The 21,137-nt window shown below is 42.9% G+C and overlaps 1 long non-coding RNA gene across 2 annotated transcripts; it reads right to left on the bottom strand.

The window, feature by feature from the left end:
- Positions 1–17,688: 17,688 nt before the first annotated feature.
- LOC118618130 lies at positions 17,689–20,402 on the bottom strand. Of its 2 annotated transcripts, none has more exons than XR_004957013.1 (4): positions 20,289–20,402; positions 20,003–20,190; positions 19,066–19,141; positions 17,689–17,724 (listed from the first exon to the last, which is right to left on the bottom strand). It is a non-coding gene; the product is annotated as an uncharacterized LOC118618130 (long non-coding RNA). The 2 variants fall into 2 exon arrangements; XR_004957014.1 differs by having other exon boundaries at positions 20,003–20,187; positions 20,289–20,378.
- Positions 20,403–21,137: the final 735 nt, after the last annotated feature.

The following is a 21,137-nucleotide window of genomic DNA, read 5'->3' as shown; positions in this document are numbered from 1 at the left end:
CGGCCCTGGTTGGTCATGCGGGTGGCAGCCACTTGATGTGTACTTTTCATATCGATGTTCCTCTCTCTCCCTCCCTCTCTATCTGAACAAAAAATGAAAAAATGTCCTTGGGTGAGGATAAAAAAAAAATCCTAAGTAATCTGTGACTGATAGACTTTAGATGACAGTACCAGTGGGCATTTTGTGGATCTTCATAAGCTGATTCTAAAATTGATACAGATAATAAAGAGCTAATAGCAGCCATGGTAATTTTAAAGACAAAGAACATGGCAGAAGGTTTGTGTGACATTGGTGCAGGAATGAAAAAAACAGATCACTGGACCAGACTTATGCACCAATGAATCTTGCTGCACAATACAGATAAAATTACCGATTAGTGGGGGAAGGTGGACGGTTTATTACACGGTGCTAGGAAAACCAGCTCTCCATAGGAAAAAAAAATTACATCACCATCTCACAACATAAGCAAAAATCTGTTACAGATAGTTTCAATAACAAAAGTAAAACTTGAATAGGCCTTGAATAATATATATGAGAATGTCTTTTTTAAAATTCTTTTATTAATTAATTAAATTATTTTTGTTACAGATGTTTCTCCTTTTCCCCCCACTGATTTCCCCCCTTCCTCTCCCTCCCACCCTGTCCCCAGCTTTGTTGTCCATGTCCATTGGTCATGCATACATGCATATAAATTCTGTAGTTTATCTCTCCCCCACCATCTCCTCTTCTGGGGATTGTCAGTCTGTACCCCACTTCCACGTCGCTGGGACCACCCCATTCCTCAGACTTTTATGTTCATTATATTCCACAAATAAGTGAGATCATATGATACTTGTCTTTCTCTGTTTGGCTTGTTTCGTTTAGGATGACACTTTCCAGGTCCCTCCATGTCGTCTCAAAGGATAAGAGATCTTTCGTTCTTACAGCTGCATAGTACTCCATTGTGTATATGTACCACTGCTTTTTTATCCATTCGTCTACTGATGGACATTTGGGCTGTTTCCAGATCTTAGCTATTGTAAATAGTGCTGCTACAATCATGGGGGTACATATATTCTTTATGATTGGTGTTTCAGGCTTCTTAGGGTATATTCCTAGGAGTGGGATCGCTGGGTCAAATGGCAGTTTAATTTTTAATTTTTTGAGGTAACACCATATTGTTTTCCATAGTGGCTGCACCAGTCTGCATTCCCACCAGCAGTGTACTAAAGTACCCTTTTCTCCACACCCTCGCCAACACTTGTTGTTTGATGATTTGTTGATGGTGGCCATTCTGACAGGTGTGAGGTGGTACCTCATTGTTGTTTTAATTTGCATCTCTCTGATGATTAGTGATGTTGAACATTTCTTCATATGTCTCTTAGCCATTTGTATGTCCTGTTTGGAGAGGTGTCTATTTAATTCCTCTGCCTATTTTTTTAATTGGGTTCTTTGTCTCCCTTTTGTGGAGTTGTATGAGCACTCTATATTAACCCCTTATCTGATATATCATTGGCAATTATGCTCTCCCATAGAGTGGGTTGCCTTTCCATTTTGATGACTGTATCTTTTGTTGTGCAGAAGCTTTTGAGCTTGATGTAGTCCCATGTGTTCATTTTCTCCTTTGTTTTTGTTGCCTTAACAGTGAAAATTCTGCTGTGTATAATGTCTGAAATTTTGTTGCCTATAGTTTCTTCTAGGATTTTTATGGATTCATGAGTCACATTTAAGTCTTTTATCCGTTTGAATTTATTCTTGTGGATGGTGTAAGTTGATGGTCTAGTTTCATTTTTTTGCATGTAGCTGTCCAATTTTCCCAAGACCATTTATTAAAGAGGATGTCTTTACTCCACTGTATGCTCTTGCCGCCTTTGTGAAATATTAATTGAGCATATTGCCTTGGGTCTATTTCTGGGTTCTCTGTTCTTTTCCACTGGTCTATATGCCTGTTCTTGTGCCAGTACCAGGCTGTTTTGATTACAGTGGCTTTGTAGTATAACCTGAAATCTGGTAATGTGATCCCTCCAACTTTGTTCTTCTTTTTCAAGATTGCTGTGGCTATTCGAGGTCTTTTTTGGTTCCATATGAACTTTTGAAGTATTTGTTCTAGTTCTGTGAAGTATGCACTGATGGGGATTGCATTGAATCTATAGATTGCTTTGGGTAGTATGGACATTTTAATGATGTTAATTCTTCCAATCCATGAACAAGGTATGTGCTTCCACTTTTTTACATCTTCCTCTATTTCCTTTTTCAGTGACCTGTAGTTTTCTGTGAATAGGTCCTGTATTTCTTTGGTTAAGTTTATTTCTAGGTATCTTAATTTCTTTGCCGCGATGGTGAATGGGATTATTTTTTTTAGTTTTCTCTTTCTGTGAGTTCATCATTGGTATATAAGAATGCCGACGAGCCCTGGCCAGTTTGGCTCAGCAGTTAGAGTGCCAGCCTGCAGACCGGAGAGTCCCAGGTTTGGTTCCCGCTAAGGGCACGTACCTCAATTGCAGTTTGTCCCTGGCCCTGGTAGGGGTTGTGTGGGTGGCAACCACTCGATGTTTCTCTCTGTTTCTTCCTCCTTCTCTCCCTCCCACTTAAAAAAAAAAAAAAAAAAAAAAAAGAATACCATCGATTTCTTACGTTATTCTGTGTCCTGTTACTTGGCCAAATTCATTTATTAAGGCTAGGACATTTTTGATGGAGTCTTTAGGGTTTTCTATGTGTAATATCATGTCATCTGCAAGTAATGACAGTTTCACTTCCTCCTTTCCAATTTGGATCCCTTTTATTTTTATTTCATGTCTGATTGCTGTGGCTAAGACTTCCAGGATTATGTTAAATAAGAGTGGTGAAAGTGGGGCATCCCTGTCTTGTTCCTGTTCTTAAGGGAAATGCTTTTAGTTTTTGTCCATTGAGTATGATGTTGGGTGTATGTCTTTCATATATGGCCTTTATTATGTCAAGATATGATCCCTCTATTTCCACATTGCTGAGTGTTTTTATCAGAAATGGGTGCTGGATTTTGTCGAATGCTTTTTCAGCGTCTATTGATATGATCATGTGGTTTTTATCTTTCATTTTGTTTATGTGGTGTATCATATTTATTGATTTGCGAATATTGTACCAGTCTTGCATCCCTGAGATGAATCCCACTTGGTGGTGGTGAAAATGTTTTTGATGTATTGCTGGATTCGATTTGCTAGTATTTTGTTCAGAAATTTTGGCATCTATGTTCATCAGAGATATTGGCCTGTAGTTTTTTTCTTTGTAGTGTCTTTTTCTGGTTTTGGAATTAGAATTATGCTGGCCTCATAACAAGAGTTTGGAAGTCTTCCTTCTTCTTGAATTTTTTGAAATCGTTTCAGGAAAATGGGTGTTAGTTCTTCTCTAAATGTTCGGTAAAACTCCCCCGTAAAGCCGTTTGAGCCTGGGATTTTGTTTGCTGGGAGAGTCTTGATAACATCTTCAATTTCCTTAGTTGTTATTGGTCTGTTCAAGTTTTCTATCCCTTCCCAGTCCGGTTTTGGAAGACTATGTGTTTCTAGAAATTTGTCCATTTTGCTTAGTTTGTCAAATTTGTTGCCGTATAATTGTTCAGAGTATTTATTAATGATCCTTTATATTTCTGTGGTGTCAGTTGTTACTTCTCCTCTTTCTTTTCTGATTTTGTGTATTTGGGTTCTCTCTCTTTGTTTCTTAGTGAGTCTAGCTAAGGGTCCATCAATCTTGTTTATCTTTTCAAAAAACCAGCTCTTTGTTTCATTGATCCTTTGAATTGTTTTTTTTGGTCTCTATGTCATTCATTTCTGTTCTGATCTTTACTAGTCCCTTCCTTCTACTTGCTCTGGGGCGGTTTGTTTGTTTGTTTGTTTGTTTGCTTTCTAGTTCTTTAAGTTGTGAGGTTAGATAGTCTATTAGAAATTTTTCTTGTTTCTTGAGGTTAGGCCTGTAGTGCTATGAATTTCCCTCTCAGAACTGCTTTCACTGCATCCCATAGATTTTGTGTTGTTGTGTGTTCATTTTCATTGGTTTCCAGGAAGTTTTTAATTTCTTCCTTGATCTCCTCGGTAACCCATTCATTGTTTAATAACATGCTATTTAGCCTCCATGTGTTGTAATGTCTTTGCATGTTCTTGTTGCAATTGATTTCTAGTTGCATTCCATTGTGGTCCGAGAAGGTGCTTGATATGATTTCAATCTTCTTGAACTTGTAGAGACTTAATTTGCACCCTAACATGTGGTCTATCTTTGAGAATATCCCATGTGCACTTGAAAAGAATGTGAATTCTGCAGTTTTGGGGTGTAATTCTTTGTAGATATCTATTAAATCCATTTAATCTAGTGCTTCGATTAGAATCTGTTTCCTTGTTAATTTTTTGTCTAGAAGATCTATCCAGTGATGTCAGCGGGGTGTTGTAGTCCCCTGCTATGATTGTATTGCTGTTGATTTCTCCTTTGAAGTCCTCCAGAAGATTTTTAATGTATTTTGGTGCTCCTAAATTGGGTGCATATATGTTTACCAAGGTTATATCTTCCTGTTGGATAGATCCTTTCAATATTATGTAGTGGCCTTCTTTGTCTGTAGTTGTGGCCTTCATTTTGAAATCTGTTATATCAGAGATGAGTATTGCTACCCCAGCTTTTTTTTCCTTTCCATTTGCTTGGAAGATTTTTTTCCATCCCTTCACTTTCAACCAATGTTAGTCTTTTGTTGTGAGGTAGATATCTTGTAAACAACATATATATGTGTCATGCTTTCTTATCCAGTCAGCTACTCTGTGTCTTTTATAGGAGCACTCAATTAATATACATTTAAGGTGATTATTAATACATACATATTTATTGCCATTTTTGTTTAGTGTGGTTATATTTTTCTTCCTATTTAAGAAGACACAATTTTTTTTGGATGATAATATTGCCCTGTCTACCGCCATAAAGAAGAACAGAGAGAATTATTTCATTTGGCAACAGCACAGTTTATCTCCTCCAAAGAACTCCAAGTATTTGTACACATATTAACTGATAACCTTGCAGAGCTGTTGAAGAAAGGGGAGCGGGAGGGGGAAGAGGAAGGAGAAAAAGGAGGCCACTGCAGGGCCAGGTGGTAAAGATGATAAAATGATTTTCCTGTTTCTCTTGATAATCCCCAAAATGGCCACACCTGTGTCAGCTCACCAATAAGTCAGCTGCAAAATACTCTGCTCTCTACCTAATATTTGATGTATAAATGAGAGTCCCCGCTCTATAAAGTTGCACACTTACGTCTGTGTCTCAGCTGGGGAAACATGTAAATATTTACACAAGCCGATCTGTTATCTCAGAGAGTCCAGGATATTCTCAAAGCGGCTTCAATTCAGTTTAATGAATATTTATTGAGCAGATTCTAAATTCTGGGCATTTTAGGGATTTAGTGGTGAGTATGTTCATTCGAATATTCTAGGAGTTTGCTCCTAGGGCTAGTAACAGCTGTGCCAACTGGAAATTTTTAAGAAACACAAATTGCCTTGGCCGGTTTGGCTCAGCGGTTAGAGCGTCGGCCTGCAGTCCAGAGAGACCCAGGTTTGGTTCCTGATAAGGGCACGTATCTTGGTTGCAGTTTGTCCCCGACCCTGGTTGGTAGTGCGAGTGGCGGCCACTCGATGTGTCCCTTTCACGTCGATGTTTCTCTCTCTCTCTCTTCCTCTCTCCCCCTCCCACTCTATCTGAACAAAAAAATAAAAAAAGTCTTCGGGTGAGGATAAAAAAAAAAAAAAAGAAACACAAATTTCAGGGTCCCACCCCATTGAAACTCAGGGATTCTAGTCCCATGGGCTGAATCTTTGCAAGGCATGGGGGGTAACTGTGACGATCTAAAGTTTAAGAAACACTCAAGTTATGTTAATGGATGACTTTCAATACAATAGCGGGTCAATAAATGCTAGATGAATGGATGAACAAACAAACCAACAACAAAATGAATGAGTTGTTCTAGAGTTTGGGACAGGACAAAGCCTTAGCATATTTATAAGAACAGGAAAAAACAACTCTGGTTCTCACAGGCTTTCTCTGCTGACTTTGGCACACTCCTGTGTTCCCAGGCTGATGTGTTGATTTCTTTTTCTGTGTTCATTCAGTTATTGATCATTGTACACTGCCAACTTCGGAAAGAACAAAACAACAGCGAAATAAATGACCAAGATCAGACAGAACCAGAGCGGCAACAGCATGTGGGAATGGGTGATGCTGTGATCGCGAATTTTGGGTTTACTGATGCACTGGGGTAAAGGTGGTTTGTTGTTTAGAAGGCGGATGGAATTCATTGTCAATTCACTCTGCCCTGGTGTGGAGGACGTTCACCTCTCTTCTCCCTCTCTCTGCAAGAGGCTGGCAGAGCTGAGCTCAGCTGTTTTAGTGAAGTTAGAACTTACTTGGGACACAGAACTTCCTCTACAAAAATTTTTTTTTTTAATGAAGGAAACACTTTTGTGTCTTCTAAGCTCCAGCTGGCCCCCAGCCTGGGTCTCTGTAGCCCCTGTCTTCCCACGATCTGACTTAGAGTCTACAGAGGCCTTTCTTTGGCATTCCACACCCTAAGACGTTTTGGAAGTGAAATAAACGCCAGGAAGAGCTTCTGGAAGCGAATTTCAAGGGAGTCTCAACTGGGAGCCCTGGGACGTCATTCTGCCCCTGAGGAGTCTGGAGCTGCCTGCAATGAGGACACTTTGGTTTCATAATGTGACTTTTGTCACAGTGGAGCACACTTTAGATTCTCACTTCCTGTTTTAATTCTGTTTGGAAATAAGAAAATCTTCTGAGATTTCGTTTCAAAAGAGCAGTTCAACTTCGTGGAGTCAATTTCTCTGCAAACTAGAAAAGTGAATGGGAACAAAACTCGAGTCAACACGTCTTGACACCGGTTAAAGACTCGTTTAAGCAGCCAGTTATGTTGGCAGTTAAACACCGACAGAATTTAGTATGTGTTTAGTGTGGTAAGCCCTGCCCTGTGCCCGGAGCACTTCCCACGGGAGGGGACTGTAATGAGGGCTCAGAGGTGAGCCAAGGTTTGGGGCAGAGCAGTTTGGGAAGGTGAGAAGGTGGAGGGACCACACAGGGAAAGCGGATGGAGAGCAGGGGCTGAGGTGTGGAGGTACACAGGACATCAAAGCCTCCAAAGGCTGTCGGGAGTCAGGATGTGAGGGGCCTCGTGCCAAGATAGGAAATGTGACTTCACTCCATAGGCCAGAGGGAGGTGTTGAAGGTGTTTTCTCAGGGAGGGTGGCCTGTGCCCATTGGGTCTACAAAGATCACTGTGCAGGAAAGAAGAAAGCAGCCGGGAGACTGCTGGGATAATCCAGGAGAGCAGTGGGCGCTGGGGGGACTACCTCCTAGTCCGGGCTCTTCCCCCAACCCCAGAGCATCCCCACTCCTCCCCCAGAGCTCCCTGGCAGAGCCCAGTTCACAGCTCCTGCCAAACCGGAGGCGCAGCTGGAAACCCAACATGGTACTCCAGAGAGTCCTTGGACCGTTTCTGGTGGGTTTCAGTTTCTGGTGAGAACTCTCTCCCTGGCTTTCAGATGGCTACTTTGTTCCCATGTGGCCTTTCCTCTGAGTGAAAGGGAGTGGGGGCAGGGGGAGCAGGGGAAGGAGAGAGAGGGAAGTCTTTTCTTTTTTTTATATAAAGCCACCAATTCTACTGGATTAGGGCCCCACCCTTATGCCCTCATTTAACTTCAATGACCTCCTAAAGGCCCCATTTCCAAATATTGTCACATTGGGGATTAGAGCGTCAACATATGCATTCAGGGGACGCAACTGAGTCCATTGCAGTCTTCAACATTTGCCTTGGCATTGAGCTCCCCTTGCCCTAGGACAGCAGCCCAGTGACTGTGCCAGGCCCCTTTATGCACATGCAGGCTGCACATTTATCTGCCTCACCCTCCTCAATGTGTCCCTTCCTAACACTTACCTGGCCATGTCTTTTGTTAATTTGTTACGTTTGCAAAGCTGTCTCTCTTCCCCTGGATTTAAAAATACAGTAGAGGTCTCACAATGAATTGCAACATTTTTTCTGGTGCATTCTATTGGAAATCACTGTTCTATATGGTGTTCCTTTACTTCCTTTATATATACAGTACAGAATAACAATAATAGAATTCGTCATATTTCTAGAGCACTTTACAGGTTTCATATCGAGCTCATTTATGTAATTTTCTCATTTGATCCCTAGGTGATTGGTAAGACTATTATTTTTTTTTTTTTTTTTTTTAATCCTCACCCGAGGACATTTTTCCATTTTTTGTTCAGGTAGAGTGGGAGGGAGAGAGAGGAACAGAGAGAGAGAGAGAAACATCGACGTGAAAGGAACACATCGAGTGGCTGCCACCCGCACAACCAACCAGGGCCGGGGACAAACTGCAACCGAGGTACGTGCCCTTAGCAGGAACCGAACCCGGGTCTCTCTGGACCGCAGGCCGATGCTCTAGCCACTGAGCCAAACCGGCCAGGGTGGTAAGACTTATTATTCCCATTTTACAGATGAGGAAATCAAAACGCAGAGGAGTGCACTGACTCATACAGGTGAGCTGGGAAATTCCCTCGTCTGCAAATAGTGTTCTTCCTATAATGTCTCACTTATCGCCTACACCACCCTCTATAAACGTACATCCCATTTTCTCCATGGCATTTATTGACTCTCTTATCTTCTCTGGGTTGAATAACCCCTTGACACAAGAAAGCATTGTTCCTGGAATTATGTTCTGGAGTTGTGGTGGCCTCAATCAGTCAGTTTAAGGGCAGAGTTTTGAAAGCTTTACTGTAGGGCTTGTTTTCGGTGTGATGGTGCCTCCCGGTGTCTTGAGCTCAGGGTCATTCTGCAGCTGAGAGGGCTCTGCCAAGCCCCTGGAGCGCCCTGGGCTTGTCTTGACTGTACATCTGTGTCATCTCTGAGCTGGGCTGTGGTGGTTTGGGGAGGTAAAGCTTCACAGATGACAGGTCAGACTGTAAATACTCCATCCCCTATCCCATCACACACACACTAAAACAGTCTAAGGAAAACACCAGAAGCTAATTGAAACTAAGACAACAGAGCAAATATTTATGGGGGCAGAAAGGGAAACTACAGTAGCAAACAAAGAATGCATTTCAGATTGGTATTAAACTAAAAGAAACATCATGGTATCTAAGGGAAATATATATCTCTGAATGATTTTTAAAACTGGGAGAATAAAGTCATATAAATCATTTACTCAAAATAGTATAAATTTCAGCCATTTGCTTTCACGCTGAGTCTAGAGCACAATGTCACAGGAAGGGCAGAGAAACAGGAGTGAGGATAAATGTCACAAGGAGTTGTATGACTCTGAGCATGTCACCTAACCCGGTTCCAAAGTGACCTCCGATGTCTTCACCTGAGAAGAAAGAAGAGCGGAGAAGAGAAAAGAGAAGAAGGGATGGGGTAGAGAGACATCCATGCAGACATGGCATCATCCAGAGGGACTAAGCTATGCAATCTCGAATGCACTGGCTCAGACTGTGGGTTCAAACTGGGGTACCCAGGTTTAAATCTCTCACAGACTAGCTGTTAAGGGAGACAAGTAAATGGGAAAACATGTTAGAGTATGATCCATGTTATGGTCAAAGTGAGACAGAAAAACAGTGGGGTCAGGAAAGGCTTTCTGGAGGAGGCGGTATCCTACTTGGGTCTGGAGAGGTGTGTAGAAGTTGGCCAAAGTATACGACCCCTGCCTTCCAGCAGAGAAAACAGCCTGTGCAAAAGTGTGGGGAGGAAACAGGAGGGGACCAGCAAAAGATTCAGGGTGCATGGAATAGGGGGAGGTGATCTGGGTTTTAAAAATGAACTTGGAAAAAAAAAGGAAGTATGTGAGGTGATGATGTGTTAATTAACTTGATTGTGGTAATCATTTCACAACGGACACTACTAAATCACATTGTACACCTTTAAAAAGCATGTTATCCAATCTAAATATATACAATTTTTATTTGTTAATCATACCTCAATAAAACTGGGGGGAAAAAAGAACGTGGAGCAATTTCTGAACAAGAGGTTGTTCTACAACAATAATAAGAGTCCTGTATCAAGTAGTGGCACCCCGATTCTGAATGGTACCAATCGGATTACAGGGGATACACGGGCAGAACCTGCTGATGAAAGAAGTTGACCCAGCTGGGTCAGACCAAGTCAAGCCAGGACACTGGCTGAGAACACCCACTGATTCTTCTTGTGGAGAGACAGACAGGAACCTCCTAAGCCCTCTCCAGAGTGTTTGTCATTTGTTCAGCAAGTACACTTCAGCTGGTTATGAATAAACCAAAACGCAGCACTTGATTCGTGGTACAGCTTCATTCAATCCATTTTAGGGATCCAAGGATAAAAAAATGCCCAGGTATGTTTTACAGTTACCTATGGACCAGGAGGGTCCTCCCTGACCACAGCAGGCAATATTTATTCTGTTGTCAGAATGGTCAAACCAACAGTACATCCTCCTTACTTTCAGGCTATCCTGTACATTTCCCCCTGGTGAGTTACAGCTTCTCAAAGTCAAGCATCAAGGGTCCAAACATCTGCTCTTTGGGTTTCATGCCGTTGTCGGCAGAGGCAGGGCTTGCGGGGTGCCTGGCGTGGGGATTCTGGGTCCCAGGCACGAGGTAGGAACCTGAGGCACACAGCTAATTAAGTAGCCGACCTGGGATTAGAACTCAGGTGTCCTGCCTCTCAAATTTCTGATCAGATTTGTTAAAACGAGTCATCAAAGCAAACCCCAGAGACTTCTTAAAGCAAATCACTGGACGACCAGTGGTGGTAAAATAAAATTCTGGGCTGGATTATCGAGGGGGCCTGGCTTGCCTGGATGGCTACATGAAGACAGCCTTGGAGCAGACAGAAGAATATGTACATGGAAACTGACGGATAGTATGGGGCTGTATTTACCCGAGGAAACAGGCACTATACATAAGCACACAGAAGAGAAGAATGTGAAGGCATCAAGAGTACAGTACTCTTTATACTTGGATATCCTGTTTATGAAATCTTTTTGATATAATTTGTCAATACTTCATAATAGTTGGTGATTTTTCACTGACATGTGAATAAGATAAATGTACAACATGTGGATTTAACTAAAGAATTTTTACTATTTAAGTTTCAGTCATTTTCTTTGACCTCTATCAATGTGCAGAATGAAAAAAAAACAAAAACGTTAAAAAATCCGCTTTTCTCTCTGCTCTGGTACCACCTTTCACTGGATTGGAATCAGGACACCTGAGTCTCATCCATGTTCTGCAACTGACTTAACTTCTGGCCAGGCACTTAATTTCTGTTCCTTCTTTTGAAAATGATTGGCCGGTTCATATTCTATAGGGTCTTGTCAACTCTCAACTCTTGGCAGAGGTGTTCAGATTGAGGTGCCTGCTAGGAATCTATCTTGCTCATCCTCATGGCCTTCTAATGGAGTGAATGGGTTATTAATATAAGGTGTTCAACTTCAGCATTCTTTTAATGACATACTATTAAATACTCTATTCCAGTGGTTCTCAACCTTCCTAATGCTGTGACCCTTTAATGTAGTTCCTCATGTTGTGGTGACCTCCAACCATAAAATTATTTTCATTGCTACTTCATAACTGTAATTTTGCTACTGTTATGTCTTAGGCAACCTCCGTGAAAGTGTTGTTTGACCCCCAAAGGGGTCGCGACCCACAGTCTATTCTTTCTGTCTTCCTCACTCACTCTCTTTCTCTTTGTTTTCTTTTTGGTCCCTCCTCCCAGGTTGAGGAGCTCAGAAAGAAGACTTGGTCTTACACTGGTTGGGCACAGCTGTGTATTTAAGAAACCATAAACAGCCCTGCCAGTGTGGCTCAGTGGAGTGAGCATCATCCCATGGACTGAGAGGTCCCAGTTCGATTCCTGGTCAGGGCACATGCCCAGGTTTCAGGCTTGATCCCCAGTCAGGGGTATGCAGGAGTGTCTCTCTCATATTGATGTTTCTATCTCTCTCCCTTCTTCTCTCTAATAAATCAATAAAAACATATTAAAAAAAAAAAAGAAACCATCAACGGCACCACTTGGTTTTGACAAGATTCCTCTTCTAGATGAGCCAGGAATATCTGCTTGATGGTTTGTAGTTACTTTCTCAGACAATCCACCACATCATTGCAACTTGGTACAGAGAAAGAACAACGTGAAGTAGAAATTGGCTACTCTTCCCTGATGAATGGATTACACAGAATCATGGAGGATATCATTAATATAAGCCAGAAGAAAGCTGAGCGAGTTACAGACTGCATAAGAAAGTATAAACTGAAAATGAATTACCCATTTATAGTTTTCTGATTATTACAAAGTCCCCAAAGAAAACTTGGAAATCAACTTGTCCTACGCTATTTATTTATTTATTTCAATGATACTGTATCATTTATTCTGAATGACTAAAAGAATCCAAAAAATAATTTCTTATACAATTAAAAATCATTCAAATCATCACAATTTGACATTTCAGTGTGGCAAAAAAAACAACTTCAGTAGAAAGAACCCTGGATTTTACAATCCTAACTGCTAATATCCAGCTATGTGTCCTGTGATGTCATTTAAAAAGCATGTCTCAGTTTGCCCACATGTATGGTATGAAAATTAAACTAGTTGATGGCTGAAGATCTTTCCAGGACTAACATTATGCTTCTATTGTGAAGTATTTTAATATATAATTATGCCACTAGGTTAAAGGTATAAAAAAGGTCTTACTGTGCCTGGTTTGTTGTAGTTTATGTAGATTTCTAAGTTCTCTGTTTCCTTAGGAAAAAAATATATCAACTTCACAAAGTTTCTGCCCCTTGTGCAACTGTAAAAGGCTCTCTTTGTAAAGGAGAGACTTGCAGTGTCAACCTTTTTCTTTTCCCTCTTGCCTTCCACGATGAGCCTTTTTCTACTGACTGAGACTAGGCAGGTAATAAGAGGACACTGCACTGGATCACTGGAGAGGGCCTTGCAGTCATTTAAAGGGAACGCTCATCTGGTGCGAAGCAGCACCGGATGCTAAGGGGGTTGAGCAGAGGAGTGGGACACTGAGTATCACTTTTAGATCACGTTCACCCTTTTCTTCCTCTTCCTCGTCGTCCACCTGCTCACTTTCCTCTCTCCCGCTGAGAATTTGGGGTTCTTTCCGACGCGGGCTCGCCAGGGGTTCCCTCTCCCTCCCCGGGCACGAGTGGGCACACGTGGGCACACGGAGGCTCCTAGAGGCAGAGAAGGTGCCTGAGCTGTCTGACCTGACGCTGGCGCCCCCCGCTATCCCCGCTCCCCCATCTTTTCATAGGTAAAGAAATTCAAGACTCAAAATAAGCCAAGTCACCCAAGGTCACAATGCTATTATTTGGTCTTATTTAGGGGGAGCTGTGGAAACAAATGACAGAGGGAAAAGATAGGGTAATCTTCTAAAATAGAGTTCAGCAAACTTTTTCTTAAAGTACCAGATAGTAAATATTTTAGGATTAGGGGCCATGTAATCTGCCACTGTAGCAAAAGCAGCCATAGATATGTAAATGAATGGACTCGTTTATGTTCCTATAAAACTTTATTTACAGCCCCGCCAGTGTGGCCCAGTGGTTGAGCATAGACCCAAGCACCAAGGGGTCATTGGTTTGATTCCTGGTGAGGGCACATGCCCAGGTTGTGGGCCCAATCCCCAGTGGGGGGCATGCAGGAGGCGGCCAATTGATGTTCTCTCTTATTGATTTTCTACCTCTCTCTCCCTCTCCCTTCCTCTCTCTAAAATCAATCAAGAAAAAAAAAAAAAGAAAGAACAACTTTATTTACAAAACAGGTAATGACACTGGGATGACAATTGGCTACAACAATTAAAAAAAAAGAAAGAAAAACAAGTGTTGGCAAGGATGTGGAGAAATTTGAACCCTTGTACATTTCTGGTAGGAATGTAAAATGGTACAGCTGCTGTGGAAAACAGTTTGGCACCTCCTCAAAAAGTTAAACATAGAATTGCCATATGACCCAGCAATTCTACTCCTGGGTATGCACCTAAGAGAATGAAAACAGGAACTCAAACAATTACATGTACCTGCATGTTCATAGCAGCACTATTCACAACAGTTAAAAAGTAGATACAGCCCAAATGTCCATCAATAAACAAATTGTTGTCTACATATACAATGGAATATTATTCAGCCACAAAAGGAAATGAAGTATTGACACATGCTGAAATGTGGATGAAACTCCATTATGCTAAGTGAAAGAAGTTGGACACAAAAGGCTACATATTGATCTCATTTATATGAAAGATCCAGAATAAATAAATCCATAGAGACAAAACACAGATTGGTGGATGCCAGAGGCTGGGAGGAAGAGGGAATAGAGACAAATTGTTTCATGGGTACACCGTTTTACTTTGGAATGATAAAAATGTGTGGATTGAGATAGAGACGGTAGTTGCACAACACTGTAAATGTACTAAATGCCTCTGAATTATTCACTTTAAAATAGCTAATTTTTTTTTAGTAAATTGCAACTCAATATATTATTTTTTTAAAGGCAACAAAGTGGTTGGATATGGCCCATAGACTACAATATGCCAGTTCCTACTATAAAAGAGATAATATAATGGTTCAATGTACAGTTTTTGTTGTCAGGGAAGTTTGTTGTTGTTATAATAATTTATCCTATCAAGAAACAGACATAAACAATTTTCCAGGAGTAATATTTTCAGAGCCAAGAATATTAACAAATGTGAAGGTGCTTCCAAACCTAACCAGGAGAGTTTTGGACACATTTCAGACTAAATTTAAATCCATTGAATCTTTTGGTAAAAAACAAATTCAATGTTAAAGAGCTTTTTGGTATTTTTAGAACTCCATGGACATCCCCGATCCCAATTTTGGGAACAAAAATAAGTGTTTGGGGCTTTTTGTCAACTTCCTGTTTTTAAAGAAGAACAACCTAGAAAAGTCTCATGTAAAATGTGCCAGAAACTTTTGGAACATCAAAGAATTCCAAAGAAACAAGGGAATTAGTTCATTGTGAAAGAATCTGAAAGACTAGATAATGTTATTTAATAAACACACAGGATGACTCTTTCCCAAAGAAGATTTAAGGGATTTAATCAATTTGGGGTTCAGTGACCCCCAAAGCCATGTCTAATCAGACATGAAAACAAACTGTGTGAAGATCTGTGTGCTCTGCAAAGATGAGAAATTCTCACGTGAAACTGGACAACTTGGCCTGATTAGGCTCACTGCTATTTTAAATTAATCGTAACAGGAGGCGTGAGAGAAAGAGGCTATTTTTAAAAAAGAAGAAGGTAGAAAAGAAATGATGTCTGTGCTCTGACTTGTGTGCCAGACCAGCTTTCCCAGGTGATAGAGATGCCACTGTGCCACTTCACTGGGGACAAGCACCTCTCAGGTAGAACAGCCGTGTTTAGGGTTATCATGGGGTCCATTTGGGATTCGAAGGACCACTGAGGCAGAGGGCTGCCTAACATTAGAGCAGCTAATTCCTGCGATTGTCTTTCAGGGCACTCTGCTTCCTAACCTGGATGCCTAGCGCTCTGCAGGGGTCCCCTTCTTGTAGAAACACAGAAAATCCTTATTTACATTTTACTGTGAATGAGTTTAAGGCAATGCATATTTACGTTTAGCCAATTTTAACTGAAATAATAAGTGCTGTTTCCTGTGTTCTGATTCTGGGGGGCAGATTGGAAAAAACTATTTCTGGGCAGAATCCTCCTTGGGGATCCTGAACATTCACTTTATAGGGGCTCTCAGTTCTGCCCAGGACATGTCAACATTGGCGTTGGGACTGTGGATGAGAAACTCTGGGACCGAAGGGCAGATACCACAGCATCTTAGAAGGTTTCTTGACCAGGGAAGATTCATTTAGCTCTGCTGCTTAGGTTGAACAAGTTCTTCACAGCTGGGTGGGTGGAGGGTTATTGGTGATTTTTATTTTCTTTGTGCTTTCCTGAATTTTCTGTAATGAGCTGCGTTACTTAAAAAGTCAGTAAAAAAAATTTTACAATTGTAAAATTAAAAACATTCTACCTATAATTATTTTCACTGGTTCACAGACTCATGCAAATTTTCACTCAATTGCCACCCTTCTGAAACTTCTTAAAATAATTGCAATAGGATCGATGTTTTTGTTTTTTGTTTGTGGGTTTTGTTTTGTTTTTTGTCTACATAGCCATGGAAAGCTGAGAGGATTAGATGTTCCAATCACACTGGGGTCACCATGCTTGATTTGATTGAAAGAGACAGTTGGAAACATTGAAACTGTGGAGACACAGTCTTAGAAATAGTTGCCCTTTTGCACCACTCCCCTCATTCTGAAACTAAAATACCACAAGTACCCTGCTCATCGTTTACTGTCTCATCTCTGGTATTAAATTGTGGAAGGATGGCAGAAAGCAGGGGATGAATGAATGGGAATCCAGGACACTGCATGAGCATGGACTTCAAGGAGACCTGGTTAGGAAGGAGAAGGAGTGTGAAAAATAGATCTATTAAACATATATAGATATATAATATAGTAAATATATTTTTAAATAACTTCTTTTTCTTCCTGTCCATGCCTTCTTGAAGTCCATGCCGATGCGATATCCCAGAGTCCGCATGCATTCATCCATCGGTGTAGAGTTGGACGGTGTCTCACTGTCTTTCAGGTATGTACTGTTTTACAAGTTTTCTCTGATCCTCAATACCCATTTAAAAAATTTTTTTTGTTCCTATAAACATACCTCTTGGATCAGTATCCATATCTGGAAGAAGGTAGGAATATGTCACTAAGAAAGTTGCTGAGTCTGGCTTTACTTTTGAGAGCTAGAATAAAGGGTCTAATTACCAAACCAGACCCACTTAGCCAGCCACTGTCATCTTGGCGCAGTAGCAGCATGCCAGCGCCCCGCCCCTGCTGGTTTAGACTATGTGAGGGCAGTGGACGGGTGTTCCCCAGGGCAATCAGTTGTCTTGGAGTCATCAGCTCGGACTGAAATTAGACTAAAAGCTGTATCAGAATAATAATGATTCTTTCCTTTTAGATATTTATACATTGTGGTAAAATTATAATGTGAATGATTCAAATTTCAAATCTTCCATCAAGATGCTTTTTTTGGGGAGTAGGATTTCCTCTCCTTTCCTGAGCAGTTGGAATCCTTGCCAACACACTCCCCCACCCCATGCCCTCTTTTGTCCCCTACAAGCTGTTTGAGACATGTCACCTGTCTTTAGGGGAATGCATTCCTGTTTCTATTTACAAGCCTTGAAAGTAAAGCACGTGTGATGCAAACAGTTCGAGTTTCCAGAGACTGACCCATTGGAACTCCATGTCATGTTACTGTTCCAACCTGGGTTTTGCATATTTGGAGTCCTACATCTTGCAATGACTTTAAAGCTGCCTGGGTCAACCAAGGGCTGGAACAGATGATCTCTCTGTGATCAAGGTGATTTAGGAGAGTCCAGACATCTGTTTCATCCTGGCATCCTAGGGTGGCTGTATGTTGGCCGAGTCCCCATGTTCCCAACTCTTAACTTTGCAAGTTCAGATACTCAGTGTCATCAGGTTCCGAGAATAAATCAGGCTGTTGGAGACTGATTCCCAGAAATCAAAGTCACAGAAGGCTGATGGATAAACCTACCACATAATGTGCTTATGAGGATTAAATGAAAAAGTGGATGTAAAGCTTACTTACCTCTGGCCTGACACATATAGTAAGTGTCCTGTAAATGTTGGCTTTTATTTTATCCCGTGACCTGTCAAACATAATATTGGCTGCACAGGATAAACCCTGACAAATATTTGCCCTTTGGCTCCCTCTCCTAGGTTCTAGAACCCATACAGGGTACCATCATGCTATCAGGTAGTCAGTCGTGACATGATAAACTAGATCACGTAAAAAAAAAAAAGTTCCAGTTGCCCGGCCAGTGTGTCTCAGTGGTTGAGCATCTACCCATGCACCAAGAGGTTGCTGGTTCGATTCCTGGTTAGGGCACATGCCCAGGTTGTGGGCCCGATCTCCCAATTGGAGGCATGCAGGAGGTGGCTAATCGATGTTCTCTCCCATCTATGTTTCTCTCTCTCTCCCTTCCTCTCTCTCTAAAAATCAATAAAGAAAAAAATAAATAAATGAAAAGATTAGTTTAAAAAAAGTCCCTGTCCTCAGGGTACAAAGGGCCCACATTCTACAGTCACTCTGGTCTCTTCATCAGCTCGAGAGATACTCTTGTCTCCTGAATGTATTTGGCAGAACTGCTGGCTCCTGTTTACAACTCTGAAGTGCTTTGCTTCTGCAGATGGCTGATTGTACCCATTCTCTTTTGATTCTTGTTAGCTTCAATTGTGACTGACAGTGCCTGTAGACTCGAGTGTCCTGCATTCTGCCTCTGGCAGCTGCTGCGGCAGAAGCACAGTGCCCACCTCGGGCCACCCACTGTCTGTATTCAGGGAGCAGTCACAGTGCTGGTTGTCATGGGCTCCACAGAATCCACTGAACAATCACTGTAGCGCTAACACTTACCACAAAGCTATGCCTGTGGTCTGAAGAAATGCTCCACCTCCAATTCCATAGCAGCAGCACCCCCACCTCCGCCTCTGGAGATAACCAAGCCCCCGGAAAACAGATAAGAGAGACCTGATAGATGGAGTAATGAGATTGGCTATGGTTGGGTGGGAATATGGTGTGAGGGATCCAGACAAAGGTCTGTCTGGGAATAGAAGACCTGACTGCAAGGTGGGCTGGGGGGTCAGGGTGCCAGGTAGCCAGGGGCCAGCAGGAAAGCACATCATGCCTCCAGGTAGACTGGGGGAAAGGAGCCTGCTGAAAAAAGGTAGAAAGTGGAGTGGGACCTGAAGTCAGCACCACTGTCCTCCTTCACTGTAGCCCCCAGGGTGGATGTGTCTATGAGGGCCTGAATGGTGTGACCTGTCCTGGAATGAGAGAGAGAGAGAGAGAGAGAGAGAGAGAGAGAGAGAGATGATAGATAGATAGATAGATAGATAGACTGACAGACAGCACATTGGAAGAGGTTCCCACTGAGAAGTTAGTCTTGCCTCCCTCATGGGGGCATCAGAGCTGGCTGTCTGCAAATGGTTACCTTTCAGGGAGCAGAATTCCCCTCCTCTCGCGAGCCACCTCTGCTGCAATGTGATAGATGGGCCACAACTCTTCAACTTCAGCCCAGGCGACATGCAAGAAATAACACTTCCATTTAGATTCCGACTTAAACAGGAAAACACAAACACATCTTTTCAGGTTTGAGCCAGAGAGTTAATCTTACTATCCGTCTTCTCATAGCCTCAGCATAATCAGTGTTTCTTTGGAGAAGGGGTGGGGAGGGATGAAAATCACCAAAAGTGCTGTTTCTCCTTGTTCTTAAATCCACTGAGGCCAGTTGGGCATTTGCCCAGGGAGCCAAGTCACATCACCGGCTGGAACGTTCTGGAGGGCTCCTGCCACCTGCCTCCCACCGCTGCAGAGGGCCTCTCTGCCTCTCATCCCACCCCCAACCGGCCCCAGCAACCCGGGGGTGTGAGCAGCTTTCTGGGTGTGGATGTGCCTACTCTCTGCTGGCTGCGGCGTGATACCCCCACCTTCACCCCTCCCAACACACACAAGGGCCTGGCTCAAGTCCCCCGCATTTACCAGAGGTAGGGCTGCGAGGTTATCAAGCTATCGCTCATCTCACCCGCCCTACACTGGGCCCTGTGAGGCTGGGCCTCGCCTCCACCTTTCGCTTTGCCAGCGGATCCTTGCTGGCTCTGCCAGTAGGGGGCACAAGAGAGCGACGGAAGGGCTGGAGCAGGAGAAGGCACCAGCCCTTTCCTGTCGGGCTTGCTCTTCCCCTCATGGTCACCACGGCGGTGAGTCTCCACCCCGGGAGCCACAGCCACTCCAGCAGCCAGAAGTCCCAGCTTCCAGGTTTCGCACCCTGGCACCCCCTCAGCGACAGCAGCTCCGCCCGGCCCCTCGTCCCCCCGGGTGGGAGCTGCCTCCTGCAGTGGCTGTCGTGTCCGTCTTACCCCTGTTCTCACCTCGCCTTTCCGCGCTCCACAGTCTGTTGGACCAATTCCAGTTTGAGACGATCTCTGTCAGAACAACTGGTATGATTTGTGACGGACACTGGCCCTTCCAATAATTCAACCCAGTGACGTTCCCGAAGGGCCGCAGGGCCAGGCTCTGCGCTGCATGCTGTGGTTTCGAAGATTAACGTGTGTCCCTGCTTTTGAGGAAATCAGTGTTGAATAACAGCAGCAAACATCTGTATAGAACTCTAGTTTGCAAATTAGTCTTTTAGGTAAAATGTCACTTTCACCTTACCTTGAGCTTATAGTGTAAGTCTCATTGCCGCGTCCGGATGAGGGAGCTGCAGCTAAGAGAAGATAAGCAACTTTTTTTTCCTTCTTCATCACCTGAGGATACTTTTCTATTTATCACTAGATAGAGTGGGAGGGAGGGAGAGAGACAGAGGGAAATATTATCACATCAACCTGTTGCCTCCTGCACCATCTGACCAGGGCCGGTACAAATTGCAACCAGGGGAGGTGCCCTTGACCAGAATCAACCCCAGACCTATTGCTCCGCAGGTGGATGCTCTAACTGCTGAGCCAAACCTGCCAGGGGATGCTAAGCAACTTTTACAGAGTTACATAGCTGGTATGCACAGAAGTCCCTGGGCTTGATGCCACATTTCCCCAGGCTCCAAAAGCAGTCAGCAGTTAGGTTAATGGCAATCTGATGTTTTTGTCACTTCTCACTTTTAATTATTCTTCACTGTTTCAAGTGAAAGACACGCTGAGGTTCCTCAAACAGTCTATTGTCTGTCAGAGTGAGAGGCAGGGGAAAAGAGACAATTTGCAAGTGATCAAAAGATAGTCCTGATATTTAAGACACTTTTACCTTTCATTTTTCAGTTTGGGGTCTTAAGCATCTCAAGTCTAGGAGCCAAAGGACCAGAGTACTTGCACCCCAGCTCTTAGCATGTGACCCTGCAACTTAGCTCACTTTCCAGGAAAAGCATGAGAGGAGCAAGAATGGACTCTCTGCCCTGGCTGGTTTGGCTCAGCAGTTAGAGAGCTGGCCCACGGACCAATTACTCGTGATTCCAGTCAAGGGCACGCACCTCGCACCTTGGTTGTGGTTTGCCCCAGGCCCTGGTTGGGGTCATTC

This window comes from Molossus molossus, unplaced genomic scaffold (assembly GCF_014108415.1).
Source record: "Molossus molossus isolate mMolMol1 unplaced genomic scaffold, mMolMol1.p scaffold_m16_p_6, whole genome shotgun sequence".
NCBI classification, from domain to species: Eukaryota; Metazoa; Chordata; class Mammalia; order Chiroptera; family Molossidae; genus Molossus; species Molossus molossus.
Note: the sequence above shows the minus strand (reverse complement) of the source record. Positions and strands in the feature narration are given on the sequence as shown.